This window comes from Canis lupus, chromosome 27 (genome assembly GCF_003254725.2).
Source record: "Canis lupus dingo isolate Sandy chromosome 27, ASM325472v2, whole genome shotgun sequence".
Classification (NCBI taxonomy): domain Eukaryota; kingdom Metazoa; phylum Chordata; class Mammalia; order Carnivora; family Canidae; genus Canis; species Canis lupus.
The window spans coordinates 34,088,450-34,112,694 of record NC_064269.1 but is presented as its reverse complement, the minus strand read 5'-3'; the positions used below and the strand labels follow the sequence as shown (position 1 = coordinate 34,112,694).

The 24,245-nt window shown below is 37.1% G+C and overlaps 1 protein-coding gene and 1 long non-coding RNA gene across 9 annotated transcripts in view; one reads left to right on the top strand and one right to left on the bottom strand.

Annotated features, from left to right (window-relative positions):
* The window catches only part of BORCS5 (BLOC-1 related complex subunit 5), a 110,214-nt gene that overhangs the window by 47,000 nt on the left and 38,969 nt on the right, over positions 1-24,245 (top strand). The gene's annotated exons all lie outside the window — the stretch shown is intronic.
* LOC125753797 (uncharacterized) lies at positions 1,143-15,157 on the bottom strand. The gene is made up of 2 exons (XR_007406367.1): positions 13,195-15,157; positions 1,143-1,754 (listed from the first exon to the last, which is right to left on the bottom strand). It is a non-coding gene; the product is annotated as an uncharacterized LOC125753797 (long non-coding RNA).

Here is a 24,245-nt window from a genome sequence, read left to right as displayed (position 1 = left end):
GAAACTGTCATGTCATCTGCACTTGAAGCAGATAGGAATTTTAAGGTTGGAGAAGAGATGACCTAGAGGAACACATCTGTCTTGAGATTAAATGCCTGCTGAATGACTATAGAATAAGAACTGGTTTTGGGAAGTCCCAGTGATCAGAACTGAGACCAATGGGAAGAAGTTATTGGGAGGTAGTTTTGGTTTGATGTGAAGAATAAAGAGCTGTCTATAATCAATATAGTGATGATACTTTTTAAGTAATTATAATACATCAGTCAATGAGCTAAGAACTTTTCATGTAGCATCTCATATGTGCTCCTAGCAGCAGGCTTTTCATTGAGGTACTTTTTAGTACCTAACCAAACAGCTGTTCTTAACCTTGATCTGACTGGTCTCAAAAGTTTCTGCTCATAACCACTGCGCTGCCTGGCAAAGTAATGAACTCTCCATTACTACATGTGTTTAAGCAGAAGGATCCTCTTTTGTTACTTAGAATCAATTCTTGTAATTCAAAGGAGTGTGGAGGAACAGTGTGGCATGATGGGAAAACAGCACAGACTTTGGAGTTAGTTCAGGGATAGAAAATGTCACACATTGGCCATATGATCTTGGGCAAGTCAACCTCTCTGAGCCCTGTTTTCTTCCTCAATAAAATCAGGATATGGATATCTATCTCAGGGAGGATTAGTTTATGTGAGCAGCATGGCTTATGTGTAGCATGTATCTTGTACATATCAAGGGTTCAAAAATAATTGCTGTAATTGTGCAAAAACTCCTTCTAGCTTTAGCAATTATAATCATTGGACTTTGACTACCATCATCTTAACTTTGTATATTTCTCTCAGTATTTTTGTTTTTGAAGGAGGGGGAGAGGGAGAGTGGGGGGGGGGAGAGAGAGAGACACTTAAGCAGGCTCTACACCCAGTGTAGAGCCTGACATGGAGCTCAACCTCACAATTCTGAGATCATGACCTGAGCTGAAATCAAGAGGTGCTAACTGACGAGCCACCCAAGCACCTCATTCCTTTTGGTATTTTTTAACGCCAGGGCTACTTTACCTTTATAACAATACTTGCTAATACCCCAATTAGAACAGAGGCTTTGGCTGCTGGACTTTATTTTGTGTACAATTCTGTAAAGATGGAATGTGTATATTTTTTATTGTTTTTTTTTTCTCTTATTTACTTTTCTGATGGAAAATAGCAGTCACCTCCTAATTTGCTCCTGTCACCTTGGAAACCAAAATAAAAATAAGTAGGCCTTTGGGGCAGTCTGAGGGCTTCTTGTTACTAAAATACATAGGCATTAATCATGGAATTTATAATAACCATTTGGGTGACCTGGAGGACATCTGTTAGTTTTTCTGTTTCTTGACTGCCCAGGGAGTTGAAATTATTAAATAAGCAAGATGCTGTTGGATATGACACTAGTAGTTTTGCTCTTGAGGAGTTTACAACCTAGTAGAAAAGACAAAACACGATTAAGGTAAAGCCTAGGATTGTAGAAGCATAGCGTTTGTTGAATGCCTCTTTACCATGTACCAAGTGCTATGCCAGTTGCTGTCCATGTAGTTTCTTTTTTTAATCTTCACAACAATCCTATGAAGGAGGTATTAAATCATCCTCGTTTTGTAGATAAGAATGCTTCACTATAACAGTGATAGAGCTTAGACAACTTGTTCAGCTCCCACAGAGATTTAAAGTCAGATTGGTCATATTCCAAACACTCAGTTCTTTGCATCACACTGGAAGAGGTGGGCCATAGTCCTAGAAAACAACCATGTAGAGGAATTATTAATTGAGCTGGACCTAAAAGAACAGCCAGAAGTTTGGTGGGATGTGTTGACTTGGGTCAGGAGGGGTGGAGCAGGAATTCCTCAGGAGGAGGGGTAGTAGGACCAGAGTGGACCTGAGTATGCTGCTGTTGGGGAGCTGGGGTGGAGACAGTGAAAGCTGCTTGACCAAAGAGAAGGGTACATCTCAAGAAAGAGTAAGAAGGAATTTCAGAAAGCTAAATTGTGGCCACATCATAGATGCTCTTAAGAGCCAAGGAAAGGAATTTGGAGGTGATGCTGTAAGAAGTGATTATAGTTTTTTGTTTGTTGTGATAGGGAACAGAGTATTGACACACTGAAAGATGTGTGGGGGGGGGGTCTTTTGATGATCAGTAGGGCAGTAGTCAGAGATGGGCACACCAATTTGGAGGCTGTTAGAATTTTCTGGTGATGAGCTGATGAAAGTCTGGATTGGTGTGATGACAGTGGAAGGAAGAACAAATTTGACATTTTCAAGGAAAAAATGACAGGACTTGACAGACTGAGTGCAGGAAATAAAGGAAAGGGAAAAGAGCTACAGAGTTGCTTGCTGGGAGGAGCAGAAAAATGGCAGAATTGGGAAGGGAGTGTTAAATTTAAAAATAAAACTGTCATTTTTATTACCAGTGAAAATGGTTTTATTCAAGAATATTAAAGAATTGCAATTTGGGATGAGCAACTATGGCAAAACTCTAGGCAGGCCAGGGAAACAAAGGAGAGGACAGCTCTTTTATAATGGGAAGTGGGGGGCGGAGTGGGGAGGGCTGTTATAAACAAAAAGTATTGGCAGAAACTGAGAGTTTGAAGTGTAGCAGCTTTGCATTGGCCAAATGACAGTCTCTCACTGGGTGGGCTTTTGTGGGCAAGGAGAAAATATTTCTTCCTCCTGCTAGGGTAGTAAAGTACAGTTTTCTTCCCATTGGGGTTACAAAGTATGTCTCTTCCTATTGGGATCTGCAATTAATGGTAGGGTGAGAGATCTCCCTTCTGGCTCTTGATTCCATTATTTTTTTTTAAGATTTTATTTATTTATTCATAGAGAGAGAGAGAGAGAGAGAGAGGCAGAGACACAGGCAGAGGGAGAAGCGGCTCCATGCAGAGAGCCCGAGGTGGGACTCGATCCAGGGGCTCCAGGATCATGCCCTGGGCTGTAGGCGGCGCTAAACCGCTGCACCACCAGGGCTGCCCCCATTATTATTTTTTAATGTAAGCTCTGTGCCCAATATGGGGCTTGAACTCTGACTCTAAGATTTAAGAGTACATGCTCTAACAATTGAGCCAGCCAGGCACCCCTGATTCCATTTTAAATTAAGTTTCCATTTATTAATTTTCACAGGAAAATACTTTTTTAAATTGACCCTGCACAACCATAGCTAGCAGGTGGAGTCATTTCAGAGCTGTACACTGAACATTCCCTGGCCTAGCACCAGTAATAATGTGCTGCTCTTGTCATGGAGAAGAACTCTTAAGAAGGTGGAGCTGGGGATGAAGTGAGGCATAGGGAGTGTGGTACCAAGTAGAAGGGGGGTAGGTGTTCTTCAAAGTTTGCTGTTTTCCTGACTTGATTTGCTTGGGTCCATTGAGTGCAGTATCATAGTCATGGCAAATGCCTCTATGCTGATGTGCTCAAACACAGATGTAATATTTTATACAAGGCAAGCTAAAAATCAGGGGGGAGGGGATGCCTGGGTGGCTCAACAGTTGAACGTCTGCCTTCAGCACAGGATGTTTGTTTTTTTTTGTTTTTAATTTTTTTTTTTTATTTATGATAGTCACAGAGAGAGAGAGAGAGAGAGAGAGAGAGAGAGGGAGGCAGAGACATAGGCAGAGGGAGAAGCAGGCTCCATGCACCGGGAGCCTGATGTGGGATTCGATCCCGGGTCTCCAGGACCGCGCCCTGGGCCAAAGGCAGGCGCCAAACCGCTGCGCCACCCAGGGATCCCTTCAGCACAGGATGTGATCCTGGAATTCCAGGCTCGAGTCCCACATTGGGCTCCCTGCGTGAAGCCTGCTTCTCCCTCTGCCTGTGTCTCTGCCTCCCTGTGTGTCTCTCTCATGAATAAATAAATAAAATATTTAAAAAAATAAAAATAAAATAAAAATCTGGGATGAGAGTTGAGGTGAAGAGATTATGGATCTCCATGGTATTATGTTACCGAACATGCCAAGGCCCAGTTCATCCTTCTGGGTCTGTATTTTTAAACAGTGTGATTGCTCATATGAATGTATGGTACTCCTGTTGGAAATTGCTACCCTCATTTAGAAGCCATTAACCTTTATATTGATAAAATAATGTTCTCAAGTGAGCCTGTGAAATCTGTGCTGAACAGCTGCAGCCCTTCCAGAACACTAACTTAAAAAAGTGCTCGTCATACTTTCTGAAAATCAAAAGCATGTGGGTGGGATGAAGTCACCTGAGCAATTTTCTATAATTACAATGTTCAAGGCCTTTTCCTTTGTCTTTTTCAGGCTGACTTAACACATGCACACACATGCACGCACGTGTACATACCCCAGAGGCACAAACATGATTTTCTTATTTTTCTCTCTAGATTTTTTGCACTATTTTTGTCAAATAGTTGTAGTTCCCTAAGAAAGTATATGCTTTCTTCTTCCTCAACTAGTTTGATACTTTGTGTCTCTGAGGACTTTGGAACCCCCCCCCGCCGAAAAGGAGCTCCCTAAAGACTTCTGAGCCCCGAGCGACCCTTCTGAAAGTTTGTCTGGATGCTTTGGATCTAAACTGACTTCTCTAGGGTAGCACTGGAAACTCCCAAGTGTCACGACACCCTAGATGAACAACCAGGAAAATGTTAGACTCCTCACACGGCTTCTGTATGTGATCAGGTTTCTCAGTGCCATCTTGGTTAGCAAATACTGGAATTAGAATTGTTCCTCATGCCTAGGACCAGCCCACACTGGGAATTAACTCCCGCATTCTGATAACTAAGGTCTGTCTGCTGCTAATGTTCCCTGAAAGAAGGTGAATAGGGAATAATATTGTTTCCATTTGTGCCTTCTAAATTAAGAGGATTGAAACAGAAAACGTTTCAGAGAAGACTTCATAAGGGAGGATTAGTACCTGACATAGTTCAGGAGTTCCATCATAGTTGGACGCATATTAAGAATACCAGCACCAGTTTTTCCAATAAGCTAACTGAAAATCTGAATTTTAGCTTATTTTATGTGTGGAGTAAAATTGTTGGCTTTTGAAAATTATCATGTAGTGCTTTACCAAAGTGATGTTAAACATGAAGTAGTATAATATATCTGTCATACTATTTTAATAGTCACTAATTTTTCTTCTTCTTTTTTCTTCTTTCCTAAGTAAGAAATTCTTCCCCTGCAATAGAATTTGGGGCTCACATCTTCAGCTCCTTCTTGTCACTGAAAGTGGAGGTATCTTTTTCAGGAAGGTTAAAATTATTAATTTCTCTCCTTATGTTACCATTTTCCTTTCTGGCAACAGAGGCAATGCATAGTATAGTCTTCCTGAAGGTATTTGAAAAGATCTTGGTATACATGTATAGTTCCTTGGGCGGTAGAAATGAGGTGCCATGTTACTCGTTTCAGAAGATACACTAATGCATCAAAAACGAGTGACAGGAAAAACAAACTGCAGTTAGTAATCTTATTGCTTCAAAATGAGCAAACGTTTTGGGAGAGTGAGTTCTCGCTGGACATCACTAAATAAGAATGAGTTGATGTCACACTTGGCAAGAAGCAACTCTTAATTTTTTTTCTATACAAATAGTACAACATGGGGAGGAGGGACTGCGGGCAAAGGGTAAAGAATTATGGGGGAAAATAAGCGAGAGAAGGAATGTAAGAATGAGTTGCTTGCTACAAAAGAATTACTGTGATATAAAAGCCATGTTTGTTTTATCAAGAGGAATCTGAGCTGGAACGTGAACTGATGAAGGGGAGAGATGTTTACCGGTCTCCTGCACTCACTCCGAGGCTGTTGTGTGCTGATCCCTGTGGAGGGTTGTGTAACTGCCTTGACTCACTTTCAGGGAAAAATGGCCTCTGTAGCTGTTTTGGCTATCACAGTGATGCATCAAGTATAAGTGAAGAAGTCCCTAGAACATCATGATATCAAACCCAAAACATAGTTATTTTAATTAGGATTTCCAAACACTTAGAAGGTAATAATAGCACTGAATTATGTGCCACCACCAACCTCCCCCTTCCCAGAATTCTTTGCAGTATTTGGAGTTTGGACAACCTAATGGCCGATTTTACATATTCTCTAAAAGCCAGAAAATGTCAAAGTTGGCAAAATATTTAGTGAAATTAGCTGGAGTTATCTTCCCAGTGATTATCTATATGGTCCAGTGTTTCATAACAAGAGTGGACTAGTGGGTTGCTGCCACTACTGGCATTTTGGGTGGACCAGTCTTCATTATGTGGGACTGCTCTGTTTATTGGAGGATGATTAACATCCCTTTCTGCTAAATACCAGTAGTACCCTCAATCTCTGACAGCCAGAGAGGCCCTTATCTTCCACATCCCTTCCTCACCCCAGGGCAGAACGAAGACCCCATATGTGCTTTACTGTTTTATTAAGCAGCACAATTTTCCTTCTTACTGTTTGTTTTGCATAAAGTTCTTAGAAAGTCTTAGAAGTTGTGCATTTATAATATAGTATAGGCTTCATTCAGAATAGATTTCATTAAAAAACATTATTAGAAAGATAGATGGCAGGGAAGGACATTGCCAGGAGAGAAAAGAGTGAGATGGCAATGTCGTCTTTAACCCATTATTGTTCCTCCAGATCCCTATTTCTACGGGTGGTTCGTCTTTCTCTGAGAGGCAGCAAATATGTCCCCAAAAGTAGAGACAAGCATAGGAGATAAAGTAGAGGGAGAAAAAAATAAAGTAGGGGCAGATAACAGGACAGAGGAACATGGGGGAAGAGGCACATGTGAAGAAAAGATGTGGATTGTGATATAAAGATGTAAGACATGGAGATAACGAAAGGTGATAGCAAAGAAAACTGGAGATTTCACATGGCATTGTTAAGCTCACAACATTGGTATTTCTGGGACAATTTTGCATATTACAAATCTAGAATTTCCAGGGAGAAAAACTCATCTGGGATAATTAAATCAGTTAACGACTTCCACATGCATGTCGAATTACAGTACTTACTGTCCCTTCATAGGTTTGAGTTTTTAAGCCTTACCTTCAAAAGACTCTGTGTCCTTCTAGGTACTTAGCTGGCAATTTAGGTACTGTCAGCTGTTGCTTTCGCTATAGGTTTCATGGTGTCAACAGCCATTTTCCTTAGCTTTAGTTTTAGTTCACTGAGTCACTAACCAAAAGTGACATATTTTTCCATTCATCTGGACTTTCCAAAAATAAGACAGCTCTTTATTGGAAAAGCTAAGCATAAATGCTAAAATATTAGCATACAAATTAACCAGATTAAATGTTATTAAACAAGAAGTGCAAACAGAAGAGTCTTGAGAGGGCAGCCTGGGTGGCTCAGCGGTTTAGCACCGCCTTCAGCCCAGGATGTGATCCTGGAGATCCAGGATCGAGTCCCACGTCAGGCTTCTTGCAGGGAGCCTGCTTCTCCCTCTGCCTGTGTCTCTGCCTCTCTCTGTGTGTTTCCCATGAATAAATGAATAAAATCTTTAAAAAAAAAGAGTTTTGAGAAATAGGAACTCAAATCTCACTCCTCTTTATTATCAGTCACTGCTTAACTTAAAACTTTGGTTTTGCACCAAAGCTCAATTAATTGAATATAAGAACATTGCTTTTAATGCTTCCCAAACCTTTTAAATTAGTTTTGAAGACATTGAGTTGCATGCATATCACTAGGTTTTTAGTCTTCAAACACTCTGCTTGTCTGTCTTGGATGGAAGTCTTGTTTTTGTCACAGGTTATCTTTCTGAGCAGCCAGCCAGTGTGTCACTCCTTCCCTAATTGCCTAGAATTGTCTAGCTTTGCTAACTCTTAGCATGAGTAGAAATTACTTCAGTACCATATGGCTAAAGAATACATGTTTTCCTGAATAGCCCCTAAGGTGGCCGAGGATGGAATTGTGGTGGTGTCATAACCCTCTGTGGGAAGCGGAACCATAGCTTCCAACAGGCTCGCAAAGGTTCTCAAACCTAAAAGACTTTAAGAACTACTGCTGTGGATAACATTGTCCTCAATAGAGATTGCCTAAATTTTCTTTTCATTTGGAATATCTCAGCATATACCAAAAATATCAATCACTTGAGTCTTGATTACCAACTTTGTCAGATTTTAATATTTTGCCATATTTGTATCAGTTTTGTGGGGTTTTTTTGCCTCCAGAGGAAAAACATTTCAAATAACTTAAAGCTCCCTCACTACCTTTTGTGGCCTTCCCTAATATTCCCTCTCTTCTGCTTCAGAGGGAATAAATGATCTGACTGGTGTTCATCCTGGCAATTTAGGCATTTTTTTCATAGCTTTGCCTTCTACTACATCTTTATGTAACTCTAAGCAGAATCTAATTTTTTATGTGTTTTGACTTTATATAAATTGCATTGTTATATGGATTCTCTATATATACTTCTATAACTTTTCTTTTTTCTTTTTTCAGTTTATACTTTTGAGATTTTATTACCTGTGCTGATGTATACCTCGTTTTCACTGCTGTATTGTATTCCATTAAATGACTGTTTCATAGCTTATTTATTCACTGTCCTGTTAATGTTTGAGTTATTTCAAATTTTTTCACTATTAAACAGTTTTTTAGTGGGCGTGCTTGTACATGTCTCCTTGTGCACATGTATGAAAGTTTTCTTTAGGGTATGTAACTAGGAATAAATTGCTATTTAGTAGAGGACATATATTTTCAGCTTTACTAGATACTGTCCAATTATTCTTCAAAGTGAGTATGCTGATTTATATCCTTAGTAGCTGTGTATGAGAGTTCCTGTTTTTCCACATCCTCAATAAAACTGATAGTGTCCCAGCTGTTCCTTGTTTACTGATTAATTTAAAGACAGCAGTGTGCATAGCAACCATCTCAAACAAGGTCAGATGCAAACCTATTTTTTTATATTGGGCTTCCTCCTTTAAAGGAATTGTTGCTTTCAGAGTTACAGATTCAAGAATATAGCTTTAAAAAAAATTTTTAGTAAATATTTTTAAAAATATTTATTTTTTGAAATAGTATCTCTTTTTTACAATCATAAAATTAAAATATTATTTTGGATAATTTGGAAGAGATTTACAAAAAAGAAAACTAAAAATTCCACCACTTGGATATAGCTTTGTTAACATTTTGCTAGGTACTTCCTTCTGGTGTAAACATATGATACATAGTCACTCTGCATTTACAATCATGCTGAATTTGTCATTTATCACAATCTCACTTAAAATTGTATTTCCCATGTCACTGAATATTATTTGAAAACACCATTTAATAGCTGCATAACATTTCTTTGTATAAATGTGCTATAATTTATTCTCCCCTTGGAGGACATTTTAATATTAAAATACTGTATTAAACATTCTTGGTATATAAATTTTCTGAGTTACAGCTTGTTTCTTTGAGATAGATTTCTAGAAGTCAGTAAATATTTATGGAATTAGATTGACTAGATTATAAGCAGGGCATCCAGAGAAGAAAAAAAAAAAAAAACAGTCAAAAGAGAGGAAAACAGCACATGTTTTGGGGGCAGGGGGAGAGCACCAGATTTATTAATTTAACATCTCTTATTTGAATTGAGTGGCAAATCTGTTTCTTACCTGAATTTGGGGAGCCTTCCCTTATTAGGGACCATGTTAGAGGTGAACTTTATCCTACCATAAACACTAGAGAGTTGGTTGTACATTATAGTGTTCAAAACTTATAGAATCTTAGAATTGGAAGGAATTTTTATTTTTGTTTTTTAAAGATTTTATTTATTTGAGGGAGAGAGAGGGAGCATGTATGCAGAGGAAGGAGAAGCAGACTCCCTGCTGAGCAGGGAGCCTGTCGTGGGGCTCAATCCCAGGGTCCTGGGATCATGACCTGAGATGAAGGCAGACACTTAACTAACTGAGCCACCCAGGTATCCCTGGAAGGAATGTTTAATGTTCTGTCATTCTAGTTGCTAAGTCCCTGAGCTGAGTGTATTTTATGGAATATTTCATTAAAGTAGACTTCTACCCTTGACTTCTTTAATATCTAATCCCACACAGTTCATTGTCATACAAGGCAATTTGCTCCTTTATTGGACAGTTTTGATTAGTTGAGTGTGGTTCTTTTACTTAAACCCAAAGATTTCCTGTAACTTTCATTTGCTTTTTTTTTTTTTTTTTTTTAAGATTTTGTTTATCCATTTGAGAGAGAGAAAGCATGAGTAGGGGAAGGAGGAGAGGGATAAGCAGGCTCCCCTCTGAGTCAGGGAGTAGGACTCCGGGCTGGATCCCAGGACCCTGCGATCATGACCTGAGACGAAGGCAGACAACGCTTAACTGACTGAGCTACCCAGGTGCCCCTTAATATGTTCTTTTAATGAAAGGCCTCCTAAAAATAATTCTGGGGCTATTTTATCTTTACATGTTCATCTATTAGCTCCTAATTACATGAAAACAAACATATGTTTGACCTACTTTTAGTCTTTACTTTCTTCCAAGGTACAACTTAACCTTTGTAGTAAAAATTTCATATATGAACACAGGCAAGATAGAAAGCTTTGCATATATTTGTATAGGTGGTGGACAGAAAAATTCTGGAGTGTCTGTAGAATATAGTTCTCATTTTATTACTATTTATTAGGAGTTGCATATAAGCAGTGATTTTAGTATACACAATCCCACTTTTCTGCTAATAATAACAATCTTTTTCTTCCCATCTGTGTCTCTTTCTTTCCTTTCTTTCTTTCTTTCTTTCTTTTCTTTTTTGTTTTTTTTGCACAGAGGTGTCAACATATATTTTCTCCCTTATTCTCTGTCTAACTTCTTAGGGTATACATTTTCCTTTTGGCAGATAAGGATCAGAGAGGTTTAAAGACTTTTCCTGTCACACAGCTGTTAAAGATAGAGCCAGCATTTCTTTTCTTTTCTTTTCTTTTTTTTTTTTTTTTGAGCCAGCATTTAAATTCAGGTCTAATTCTAAAATTTTGTATTTAACCGGCTTGCCCATCTGTCTCTCTAACTTATATTAATTTCAGAATAAAATCAGATGTATTTCTGTTCAAAAGATTTTCACGTATTTGGGTATCTCAGTGAGTGTATCCCATTGATAGCATGTATGTCACTTTTGGAGTTGTATTGCTTTTGCTTGCTTCCTTTTCATGCAGTTCCTCTTGGTTTGGTTTGGACACCCCAAAAATTTTCTTCCCCTGATTGCCCATCTCTCCCTATGCCCTATAGGGCTCCTTCCTGTTTCTGGGGAAACTGAAGCACAGAATGAGAACAGAGTAACAAATGATCACATAATTTTTTTTCAGAATATTATCAACTGATATGTTCCATAAAGGAGGATGTTTTCACAGCTGTGTGCTTTAGGGATAGTGGGAAAAGTTTGAATTTTTATTGCGTGACTATCTTCTACAACAAAGGCATATGCCTGATGGACTTGGAATGTGGAAACCTGTTCTGCAGTCAGCCTGTGATAGGGATCTTTGTGGTTATGGGCACATTGGGATTCAGATATGTTATCTCTGTGAACTTCAGACCAAGGGTCAGAGAACCAAGGAGTGGACTTGCTGAATATATGATTTAATTACCCTAGATCAATCAAGTTTTACTTGATGATGACGGGATATATTGTGTGTGTATTTTTATGTAGTTGCTAGGGGAAGGGAACAAAGTTTAATCCTTGGTTTTGTTGACCTTTGGTATCACTTTTATCTTGTAGTTTCATATAAAACTGCCTTTGCCAAATTTTCAAAAGGCTGCAGTCAAGTGATTTACAGATAAAGCCTCATTCACTACTTGCATAAGAAGAGCCCATATCTTCAGATATGGGTGACGTAAGTTTACTTTAGAGACAGGAATGAGTTCATTTCTTTGGAGAGATATGAACAGAATGTCTCTTGCTCTGACGAGAAATAAATTTAAATCAGGACCTTGCTTAGAGAAAATGGAATGGAATAATTGAGCACTTAAGCCTTCAGAAGTTACAGTTCCTAAGCCAAGGCCCAGGGGGACACCTATTGTGTGTTGTTGAACTCATCCAGATCTGAATATTCCTCAGTAGTACATACGAAACAGCAAACAACTATGGTGAACTACTTTGTGTATGGCAACAAGGTGCTTATGTGCCTTGAGTCTTTCAGAGACAAAAGTACATGATTCCTTCTTCCCTCAAGGACCTTACCAGGTAACTGTGGACAAAACAGGAATGTTGATAATAATACACAAAAAGATGCTATGGTAAGTGCCAGAAATGAACCTTCTACTAAATATATTCCAGAGATCTAGCCCATAAAAAGTACGATTCAGTTATAAATGAGCTATGTTGCTGCTGAAAACATTTTGATTCCAAAGTATAATCAAATCTCAAGTAAGCAAAACTATCTTAAGCATAAGTTAAGAGGAAAATGGCATTTTAAATTAATTATTCAGGTAAGTTGACAAATTATGGACACTAGAATTTCAAGAGTTGGCAACTCTAGCTCTTACGGTTTGGCTACTGTATTATCTCTCTTAAATTATAGTAATACTTATGTCACCAAAAATCGTTAATATACAGCATTTTTTCTGTTAACTCCAGTACATATTTCCATCATATGATTTGTTGTCATGATTATTGTTACTATTACTCTACTTACTGTGTGTAGGGGATAATAAAATCTGCCTTTTAAAATCATCCTGACAGATAAGATAAAATATGTAACATGGAACACAGGGCTTATGGCTAAGAGAATGTCATCACTAATGTTAGCTATTGTTTTTCTTACTCATGAAATAAAATGCTTTATACGGTACCTGATACAAAGTTGTATTTTAGTAGATTATAGCAATATGTGGCTTATTGTTTACCAAGGCCTTTAACATGTGAAAATGTGTCAAGGAAACCTAACTCAAAATTGGAGTCAGGAAATCACGGAGGGTGGACTCTTATACCGCTCGTACCATTCATCATAACTTTCGTAGTACAGCAGGAAGAAGGAAGATTTTCTCTGAAAAGAGCAAGCTGCCTTTGCTTGCAGCCAGTGAGAAATCACTACCTCTTCAACCACCTGCAGCCAATAAGGAGCCACCTCCACTTTGGACTCTCATTTTTCCCCAGTGAACTTTTGTTCAAAACAAGTCCTCCCAACTTCTCTTTTTTCTTCATCTTTTTCATAAAAAGATGCTCTCCTCCTTTGTTGCCCAGACTTGCCCATGGTTCACCATAGTTTGCTTGTCCCAAATTGTAGTTCCTCTGTTAATTCCCTAATAAGCTCGATTTTGCTGGCTGAATCACTTACCTTTTTTCTTTTAAAAGGTTGACAACCATATAGTATCTTATTTAATTCTCTCCGCTACCTTCAAGGTTTATAGTATTACCCCTCTTTCACTAATAGAGAAATGGAGGCTAAATGTATCAGTCAGATTTGATGGCTGATTTAAGCATACAAAGAATTCACTGGAATGAATAGCGGACAGAATCTCTAGAAGAGCTCTAGAATCAGATTTTGAGCCACCTACCTAAGCATAATGGCCAAAATCATGCTACAGAACTTAACCCATTGACGTCACTATTGTTGTCATGGCCAAACACTTGACACACCCTGTACTACAAACAGTGCTGGCTGGCATTGTAGACTGAACTTTGTCATTGGTTCTCCTTCTGTTGCTGCCTCAAATGATTTTTCCGGAAACTCCTGTCACCAGGCAATGCACTTTGTAGAAGGTCCCTGTTTTGCAACACTTGCTCCCCATTTAGAGTAGGGAGTAGATGAAGAGATTGGTGTAACTTCTGTCCTGTGCTTGTATTCCAGCTGCAGGGCAGGTGGGGAAAAAGTCCTTGGTTCTTCAGCTTCTCTATATAACAGGCAAATAATCTCCCATACGTATCACTTGCTTTATCACAGCTCCTTGGGTCTTAATGCTCTGTATATAGAAGGAATATTCCAGATTTCCTGCTAATTGTGTGTAAGTGGAGTAGAAATTGAGATTGTTTTCTTTATTAGTACACTTCATGTGTGGAAAATCAGGGTTTTTTTTTTTTTTTCTAAAATCCATCTTGTTCTTAGTAATTATCTTATCAATCAACAGAATTGCCATGATATTTTAAGCTGTTAACAAGTGAGAACTTTCCATTTGATCAGGCTGTTTTCTCCAGTATAAACATCCATTATCCATACATTATCTGTATTTCCCATTCTCCATTGGAGTGCAGGGTAAACCTACAGAAAGACAATTCCTATGAGCAGCAAAGTTGTGGCATTGATATGTCAGATTTCTTTTTGGTTGTGTCCTTTGCTTACTATATCATTTGTTTTTATTTCAAGTGAATCTGTGATTCATCTTTCTGAAAACTTCAGAAAGAAAACTTTCAGGTCCCCAATGTGATTTTCTCTTGACTCTAAAGATAGCCTCCCCTCTTTCATAGTCAGCCTTGGTGTGCCTTGCAGTCTCTGTTTTTAAGAAGTTGTGTATACTTCAAACCACTCTAAGTAGCGTTATGTATTAAATGCCAATTTCTGAAAGAACACTTTCAGTTCCTCAAGCAAACTCTTTTAGAAAGGGAAGGATTGTTTGGTCCTCCAAACAACCATCCTCATTTTGTCTGGAAAGCTGCAGTCTCAGGGTGTTAATATTCTGTGAATGGAGAACACCAGGGTGTGGTGAAGACTAGCTTCCAAATCGCAGAGAGGACTCACTCAGGTCCTCCGTTTTAACAGGCTGGCATTGGTACCTCTGGACAAGTGAGACAGCATGGCTTTCTGTATTCATCTCTCAGTGTTGAAAGGTCGTGACTTCTGAACTAGGAATGTTTGTAGTAGACTGCATTTCTTTTATTTTCATACACAGAGTAAGGGTTTTCTGAATTTAAACATACTTTCTGCAAATAATTTTAAATTAGTCTTGGTCCTGTCATAAAAAAAAAAAAACACCCTAGTATAGCAGTATAGAATAATACTTTATCTTCCTCCTCATAGAAACATGAAAATTTCAAAGTTTAGACCTGAAAGAAAACGTGGTTCAACTCAGTTTTCAGAGAAGGAAATAAGATTTATTTTTCTCTTGGTTTATTTTAGATTTTGTTCCCTACTGACCACTTTTTTTTTTTTTTTTTTGGCTGCTTTATTAGAAGGGTACCATTTCGAGAGTTATGATTTGGTGGCATTAAGTATATTCACATTGTTGTACAACATTACCACTATCCTTTGCCATCATTCCTAATTGAAACTTAGAAATCCATTAAACAGTAACTTCCTGTTCCTCCCCGCCTCCTCAGCACCTGGCAACCATTATTCTACTTTTTTTTCTCCATGAACTTGACTATTCTGTGGACTCATGTAAGTGGAGTCATACAACATTTGCCCTTTTGTGTCTGCCTTATTTCACTTAGCATACTGTTTTCCAAGTCCACCCATGTTGTAGCATATGTCAGAATTTCCATCCTTTTTAAGACTGAATAATATAAATTGTAAGTATTTACTATATTTTGTTATTTATTCATCCATTGCTAGATGCTTAAACTTCCATATCTTAACCGCTGTGAACATGAATGTACAAATATATCTCTGAGAACCTGCTTTCAGTTCTTTAGGGTATGTATCCAGAAGTGGAACTGCTGGTAATCATATGGTAACTCTCTGTGTTTAATTTTTTGAGAAACTGCCATGCTATTTTCCACAGTGATTGCACCATTTTACATTCTCATCAGTGACGCTCCAATTTTTCCACAACCTTACCAACACTTGTTATTTTCTGGGCTGTTTGGTTTTTACCCCTCCCCCCACCCATAGTAGCCATCCAGTGAGTGTGAGGTGGTATCTCATTATAGTTTTTTTTTTTTTAATTTTTATTTATTTATGATAGTCACACAGAGAGAGAGAGAGAGAGGCAGAGACATAGGCAGAGGGAGAAGCAGGCTCCATGCACCGGGAGCCCGACGTGGGATTCGATCCCGGGTCTCCAGGATCACGCCCTGGGCCAAAGGCAGGCGCCAAACCGCTGCGCCACCCAGGGATCCCTCATTATAGTTTTGATTTGCATTTTCCTTGTGATTAGTGATGTGGGGTATTGTTTCATGTGCTTGTTGGTCATTTGTATATCCTCTTTGGAAAAATATGTATTCAAGTCATTTGACTATTTTTGAATTGGGTTGTTTCTGTTTTTTCACATCGAGTTTTAGGTGTTCTCTATATATTCTGAGTATTAATCCTGAATCAGATATATGCCCTTTGCAGATATTTTCTCCCATTTTGTAGGTTTGTTTTTTTACTCTATTGATAGTGCCTTTTGGTGCACAAAATTTTAAAATTTGTCTGTTTTTTCTTTTGCTGCCTGTATCTTTGGTGTCCTTTCAAAGAACTCATTGCCAAACCTGATGTCATGAACATTTTGCCCTATGTTTTCTTCTAAGCGTTTTATAGGTTTAGGTTTTTGATGCAGTTTGAGTTAATTTTTGTATGTGTTGTTAGGCAAGAGTTCAACTTATTTTGCATACAGATACCCAGTTTTCTCAGCACCATTTGTTGAAAAGACTGTCTTTTGCTTATTGAATGGTCTTGGCACCTCATACAAAATTGTTTGACCATGTCTGCAAGGGTTTATTTCTGGGCTCTTCTACTGCTCTGTCATTATGGCAGAACCATACTATTTTGATTACTGTAGCTTCGTAGTACATTTTGAAATCAGGAAGTATAAGTCCTCTAGGTTTGTTTTTCTTTTTTATGATTGTTTTGGCTATTAGAAGTCCTTTGAGAGTCCATGTAAATTTTAGGATGGGTTTTCTATTTCTGCAAAAAATCTTGGAATTTTTATAGAGGTTGCAGTGAATCTGTAGATTACTTTGGATGGTATTGTGAACTCCCCCCCCAAAAAACGAATAATCCAATTAAAAATGGGCAGAGGAACTGAATAGACATTTTTCCAATGAAGACAGACACATGGCCAACAGAGATACAAAAAGATGCTTGACATCACTAGTCATCAGGGAAATGGGAATTAAAGGCGCAATGAGGGGTGCTTGGGTGGCTCAGTTGGTTAAGCATCTAACCTTTGATTTTAGTTCAAGTCATGATCTCAGTCATGAGATCTAGCTCCAAGTCATGCTCCATGCTCAGTGTAGAATCTGCTTGAGTTTCTCTCTTTCTCTCTCTCTCTCTCCCCCTCTGCCTCTGGACTTCATCCTCTGAATGAGTGAATGAATGAATGAATTTTTTTAAAAAAGCACAGTGAGATCTCTTATACCTGTCAAAATGGCTAAAATCAAAAACACAAGAAATAACAAGTGTTTGCCAGGATGTGTGGGAAAGGGAACCCTTGTGCACAGTGGTAGGGATACAAATTAGTATAGCCAGTGTGGAAAACAGCATGGCAGTTCCTCAAAAAGTGAAGAGTTACCATGTGATCCAGTAATTCCACCTCTGGGTATTTATCCAAAGAAAACGAAAACACTAATTTGAAAAGATATATGTACCCCCTGTGTTGATTGCAGCATTATTTATAGTAGCATAGATATGGAAATGTCCATTCATAGATGAAGAGACACACACAGGAATATTAGTCATAAAAAATAATGAAATCTCACCATCTACAACAACATGGATGGACCTTAGAGGTTATAATGCTCAGAGACATAGAGAAAGACAAATATCATATGATTTCACTCATAGGGAATTTAAGGAACTTAAAGGAATTTAAGAAACAAAAAATAGGCAAAAAGCCAGACTCTTAAATACAGACAACAAACTGGTGGTTGCCAGACGGGGGATAAGTGAGGGAATGGGTGAAATAGATAAAGGGGATTAAGAGAACACTTTTCTTGAGCACTGAGAAATGTATAGAATTTTTTAATTTACCTGAAACAAATATAATACTGTATGTTAATTATACTTGAATATAAAAATAAAATTTAAAAATTCCAGTATTAAATCTTCCAGTTCATGAAACATGAGTTCTCTTTCCATTTATTTTTGTCATCTTCAGTTTCTTTCAGTAGCGTTTTGGAGTTTTCATTGTAACTGACTTTTGTATGTTAACTGTATTTTGCTACTTTGCTGAATTCATTCTAAAAATTTTTGTGGAATTTGTATGATTTTTTACATATAAAATCATCTGCAAAGAGATAATTTTACTTCTTCCTTTCCAATTTGGATGTTGTTTTTTTACTTTTTTCTTGTCTGTTTGCTCTGCTAGAAGTTCTAGTACTATGTTGACTAGAAATAGTGAAAGTGGGCATCCTTGCCTTGTTCCTGATCTTAGAGGAGAAGCTTTTGGTTCAACATTGAACATGTTTTGCTGTGGGTTTTTTATATATGGCTTTTATTAGCTTCCTTCTATCCTTATTTGTTGGGTGTTTTTTAATCATGAAAGAGTGTTGAATTTTGTCAAATATTCTTTCTGTATCAATTGAAATTATCATGTAGCTCTTTTCCTTTGTTCTGTTAATGTTGTGTATTACAACGATCAATTTCTGATGTTGAACTATCTTTGCATTCTAGGAATAAATCCCACTTGGTCATGATATATAATCTTTTTAATATGCTGTTGGATTCTGTTTGCTAAGTGAAGCCATCAGGTCTAAGACATTTTTGCTGCTGTTGAGAGATTTTTTTTTAAAATTACTGATTCAATTTCCTTACTATTTAGAGGTGTATTCCTACTTTCAATTTCTTTATGATAGTCTTGATAGCTTTCATATTTCTAGGAATTTGTCCATTGCGTCTAGGCTACCAATTTGTTGTGCAATTGCTCATACTACTCTCTTACACTTTTCTATTTCTGTAGATTCAGTAGTAATATCACCACTTTTGTTTCTGATTTCAATAATTTGAGCCTTCTCTCATTTTTCTTAGTTTCATCTAGCTAAAGTTTTGTCACTTTGTTATTCTTTTGAAGGAATCAACTTTTGGTTTTGTCTATTTTCTCTTTTTTTTCCTGTTCTCTAAGAGATTTTGTTTATCTTTGTTATAGTCATTACTGTTTCCTTCTGCTAGCTTTGCATTTGGTTTATTCTTTTAATAATTCTGTAAGTTGTAATGTTAGCTTATTGATTTGAGAGCCTTTTTTAAGAATATAAGTGTTTAGAGCTATAAATTTTCCTCATAGTGCTGCTTTGCTGCATCCTTTAAGTTTTGGTTTATTGTATTTTAGGTTTCATTCATCTCTAAGTATTTTTAAATTTCCCTTGTGATTTTTTTCTTTGATCCATTGGTTGCTTAAGAGTATGTTTAATTTCCACAGGCTTCTGAATTTTTCAGTTTTCCTTTTGTTATTGATTTCTGACTTCATTCTTTTGTAGTTAGAGAAGATATTTTGTATTATATTTATCTTTTAAAATGTATTGAAAATTTATGGCCTAACAAATGATCTGTCCTGAGAAATGTCCCATGTACACTTGCAAATAATATGTGTTCTATTGTTTTTAGGTAGAACATTCTGTATATGTCTGATAGATCTAATTGGTTTACCATGTTGTTTAAGTTCTCGGTTTCCTTGTTATCTTTTGTCTGGTGGTTCTATATTGAGAATGGGTCTTGAAATCTCCAACTATTATTGTAGAATCATCTATTTCTCCAGTTCTGCCCATTTTTGCTTAATATATTTTGATGGTCTGTGATGAGGTGTGTAAATGTCTTACAGTTGTTATGCCTTCTTGCTGTATTGAGCTTTTTATTAATATATAATGTCTTTATCTCTTATAACCTTTTTTGATTTAAAGTCTATTTTTTCTGAAATAGTATAACCATTCCTGCTTTCTTTTGGTTGCTATATGGATGGAATACCTTTTACCATCCTTTCACATTCAGCCTATTTGTGTCTTTGGATATAAACTGAGTCTTTTATAGTTATCATATAGTTAGACCACACTTTTTACAAATTCTTAGTGCCAATCCATATCTTTTGATAAAACAGTTTATTCCATCTATATTTAAAGTAATTACTAAGGAAAAGGGACTTCTCAGATTTTGTTTTTGTTTCCTTTATGCCTTATAGCCTTTTTGGTCCTTCATTTACTGCAGTCTGTCTTTTTTTGGGTTGAATTTATTTTTTTGAAGCAAAATGTTTAAATTCCTTTCTCATTTTTTTAATATATTCTGTAACTATTTTATTTGAAATTACCATGGGGATTATATTTAACACACCAAAGTTATAACAGTCTAACCTGAATTCATGTCAAATTAATGTCAATTCAGTAACTAAAGAAACTGTTCCTTTCCTGCTCCATGTTCGCCCCTTTCAGATGTTGCTATCACAATATGACATCTTTATACATTGTCCAAAAACATAAACTAATAATTTCTAAAAATGTATTAATTTCTTAAATCATGTAGAAAACAAAAGGTGGAGGGGATCCCTGGGTGGCTCAGCGGTTTAGCGCCTGCCTTTGGCCCAGGGTGTGATCCTGGAGACCTGGGATCGAGTCCCACATCAGGCTTCCTGCATGGAGCCTGCTTCTCCCTCTGCCTCTCTCTCTCTCTCTCTCTCTCTCTATGTATATCATGAATAAATAAAAAAATCTTTAAAAAAAAAAAAAAGAAAACAAAAGGTGGAGTTACAATTGTTATAATAATGCCAGCTTTTATAGCTGCCTGTATTTATACCTTTACTGAAATCTTTATTCATACAGCTCAATGTTACTATCAAATGTCCTTTCATTTCTACCTACAGGACTGTCTTTAGCATTTATTATGGAACAAGTCTAGTGGTAATGAACTCCCTCAGCTTTTATCGGGGAATGTCTTAATTTCTTTCACAGTTTTGAAGGACAGTTTGCCACATACAGGCAAACCTTGGAGATATTGTGGGTTCAGTTTCAGACTACTGCAGTAAACTGAATATTGCAGTAAAGCAAGAAATTTTTGGTTTCTCAATGCATATAAAAGTTCTATTTACACTGTACTGTAGTTATTAAGTGTCCAATAGCATTAAGTCTAAAAAAAAAAACCCCATGTACATACCTTAATTTAAAAATATCTTTTTGCTAAGAAATGCTAATTGAGCTTTCAGCAAATCATAATCTTTTTGATGATGGAGGGTCTTGCCTTGTTGATGATGGCTGCTGACTGATCAGGGGAGTAGTTGCTGAATATTGGGGTAGCTGTGGCCATTTCTTAAAATAAGAAAACAATATTTTGCTGCATTGACTAATTCTTCCTTTCACAAACAATTTCTTTGTAGCACGTAGGCTGTTTGATAATAGTATTTTACTCACAGTAAAACTTTCAAAATTGAAATCAGTCTTCTCAGACCCTGCCACTGCTCTATCAACTAAGTTGATGTAATATTTATTTTCTTTCTTGTCATTTCAACACTATTGTATATTCTCTCACCAGTGTACAAGGGTTCCAATTTCTCCATATCCTCACCAATACTTGTTATTTTCTGTTGTTTGGATAATAGCCATCCTGATGGTTAAGTGGTATCTCATTGTGGTTCTCTTTTACATTTCCCTAATGATGAGTGATGCTGAACATCTTTGATGTGCTAAGTGACACTTGTATATCTTCTTTGGAGAAATGTCTGCTATGTCCTCTGCCCATTTATGAATTGGGTTTTGGAACTTTTTGTTCTTTTTGATTTTAGCTTTTATTCACAGCTGCATTGTGTTTGACTCCTGCTGCTTCTGGTAATCTGCTTGAGGAATGGGATGACTTCTTTATGATTTCCTGCAGTGCTGGTGGCATATAGAAAGAGGTCCTAGCAAATACTTGTAGTATAGTAGGGTTGGCCGGTCATTTGGCCAGATTTTGTAACCTGCTAATTTGACTATGGCAACAGCTGGTAGTTGGAGAGTTGGGGACAGTGAAGAAATTAACATGAATTGGGTTCCTATTCTGTGTCAGATACTATGCTATGCATAACTTATATACACATAACTATAATTCTCATAGTGCTCCTTTAATGTAGATAGTATTAAATTTATAGATAATCTGTTCAAGTTCAAAGAAGTTAATTTCCTACTCTTAAATCACATAGGTAGTAAAAAATAACTATCTCTGGATTCAAATTCTCAGGTCTACCTGACTCCAAAGTTTTTTTTTGTTTTTTTGTTTTTTTGTTTTTAAATCATGCTGCCTCTCTCTTCCCTAGCCTAAATTTAACCAGAAAGCAAGCCTTTGAATCTGAAAATTGTTGAAGGACAATGATGAGTTGAATGTTTTACTTCATTCTTTGTGAGAAAAAAATGAAAATTGTGAAAAGCTTAAATTAAGTTCTTAAAATGGATAGGATTTCTTGAAGACATTGAGATGTCTTATCTGTAGGTACTGATCACCTTATAATGACTCTACTTTTGTTTCTTTGGTGCCATAAATCAAAGTGCCCTGAAGTGGCCCTCTACCTCTTTGAGTCTTAAGTAAGGCAAGAGTAAAAGGAACAGATATTTATCAAGATCCTATTGTATGCTGGGCAAACTGTAAAAGGGAAGTGGCTATTATTCCAGCTTTATATATGAGAAAACTAAGGCTCAGAGATCTAAAGTGAATCATCCAAATCACACAGCCAGTAATAATAGGGCTGAATTTGGCTTTTTTCAGGGACTAAGCTTCCTGTCTTAGAAATTTAATTGTCACAGTTCTAGAGACTGGGAATTGCAAAGTCAAGATGCTGGTAGATTCAGTGTCTGGTGGGGGCCTGCTTTCTTGTTCATGGATAGCCATGTTTTTGTTGTGTCCTCACATGGTGGAAAGGGCAAGTGAGCCCTTTGGGGTCTCTTAGAAGGGCACTAATCCCATTCATGAGGGCTCCATCCTCTTGACCCAATCACCTCCTAAAGACCCTGTTTCTTACTTTCACATTAGTGATTAAGAGTCAACATATGAATTCGTGGGGGCGGGGGGAATACAACATTCAGTCTATTGCACTATGTCAATGAGAAAGTTCTTTATTGGCCCTCTGGTAGTTATTGGAAACTGTCAGGAGGTTGTTTTTATCCACACCGAATATTGTGGTGGGTTGGCCTATCATTGCAGGCTTGTTTGCACTTGTGATCTCTTATGCCTCATAATTTAACCAAAACCATGATGATAGCCTATCTGGATGGGTTCTTCTCTTGGATGAGATTGGTGCTCCTCTGAGGTGACTGAATGGAGGTTAAATTTTCAAAGGAACCAGTCATCGAGGGCACTCTTTTTCTAAACACCTCAAAGGAATTGATCACCAATATACATCATAAGATCCTGTCCAAGTTCAACTGATATTTTCAGACCCTTTTTTTCTTTAAAAGAGAATTTTTGAGAACTAGAGTTTATATTAATACAGATGACTTATGTGTTTCTGTCTCTGAAATAGACCATAACCAATAGAGCAAAAAACCCTATTGGTTTGGGGAGAGGGATTTCTTTTTTTATAATTTGCTACTTAATTATACCTTTACAAATGTTATTCAGACTTATATAGATTTCAGGATTCTGTAGCAGGAAATGGAACTTATGATACTGTTTCTCAAATAGAGGCCTTGCTACTCATAATACTCATTGTTAGTCTTGGAAGCAGTTAAGCCTTTACAAGTTAAGGAATTCAGTTTGATAATAGCCTAGGTTAATACCTATATGGTTCTGTACTATACTTTAGAAAAACTTTTTTTCCTACCTGGTATTACAGAAAGAAAAAGATTGTTCAGCAAAATGTTTCCCAAATTTTTAATCCTGATGATTTTTCCACTCAACACTTTACACAAAGAGGTGTAGGTACAGATAGCAGTTTGCTGGCTCTGTGTAATGATCAGTCTTGGTCCTCATTCATTTCCTGGAGCCACTCTCCATTCCTGTATAAACAAGTAGTTTCAACAAGGGTCTAATAGGGCCTTAAAATATGCCGCCAGTATTTACAGCTTGCAAATATGGAATCTATTAGATCAGGTTTTTAACTCAGTAAATATATCTACTTTATGTGCATCACGGTTTTAAAGCTAAAGAAGAATTAGGAAACTGAGGGTAATGAGCCTGTTGTCTTGCATGGTAAGGAAGACATAATTTATAAATTTTAACATGAAAAGTTAATCATAAATTTGTAGAAGAATAGACTATTAGGACTGAAGTGTCATGATAGCTATAATTTTTTAATGGCTCAGGAAAAGAAAAAATGGAGAAGGATGAAGTAGAATAAAACGTTAGTTGTTGAATCTAGATGGTAAATATTTGGGTATATATATAATTGTTTTCTATAGGTCTGAAAGTTTATATAATAAAAAGTAAAAAAAGAAAAGAAAATATCTTAACCATGAAGAACATTTATAAAACTGTGCAAAAAAGGGATGTCTGGGTGACTCAGTGGTGGAGTGTCTGCTTTCGGTTAAGGGTGCCCGTGATCCCAGAGTCCTGGGATCAAGTCTCACCGGGCTCCCTGCATGGAGTCT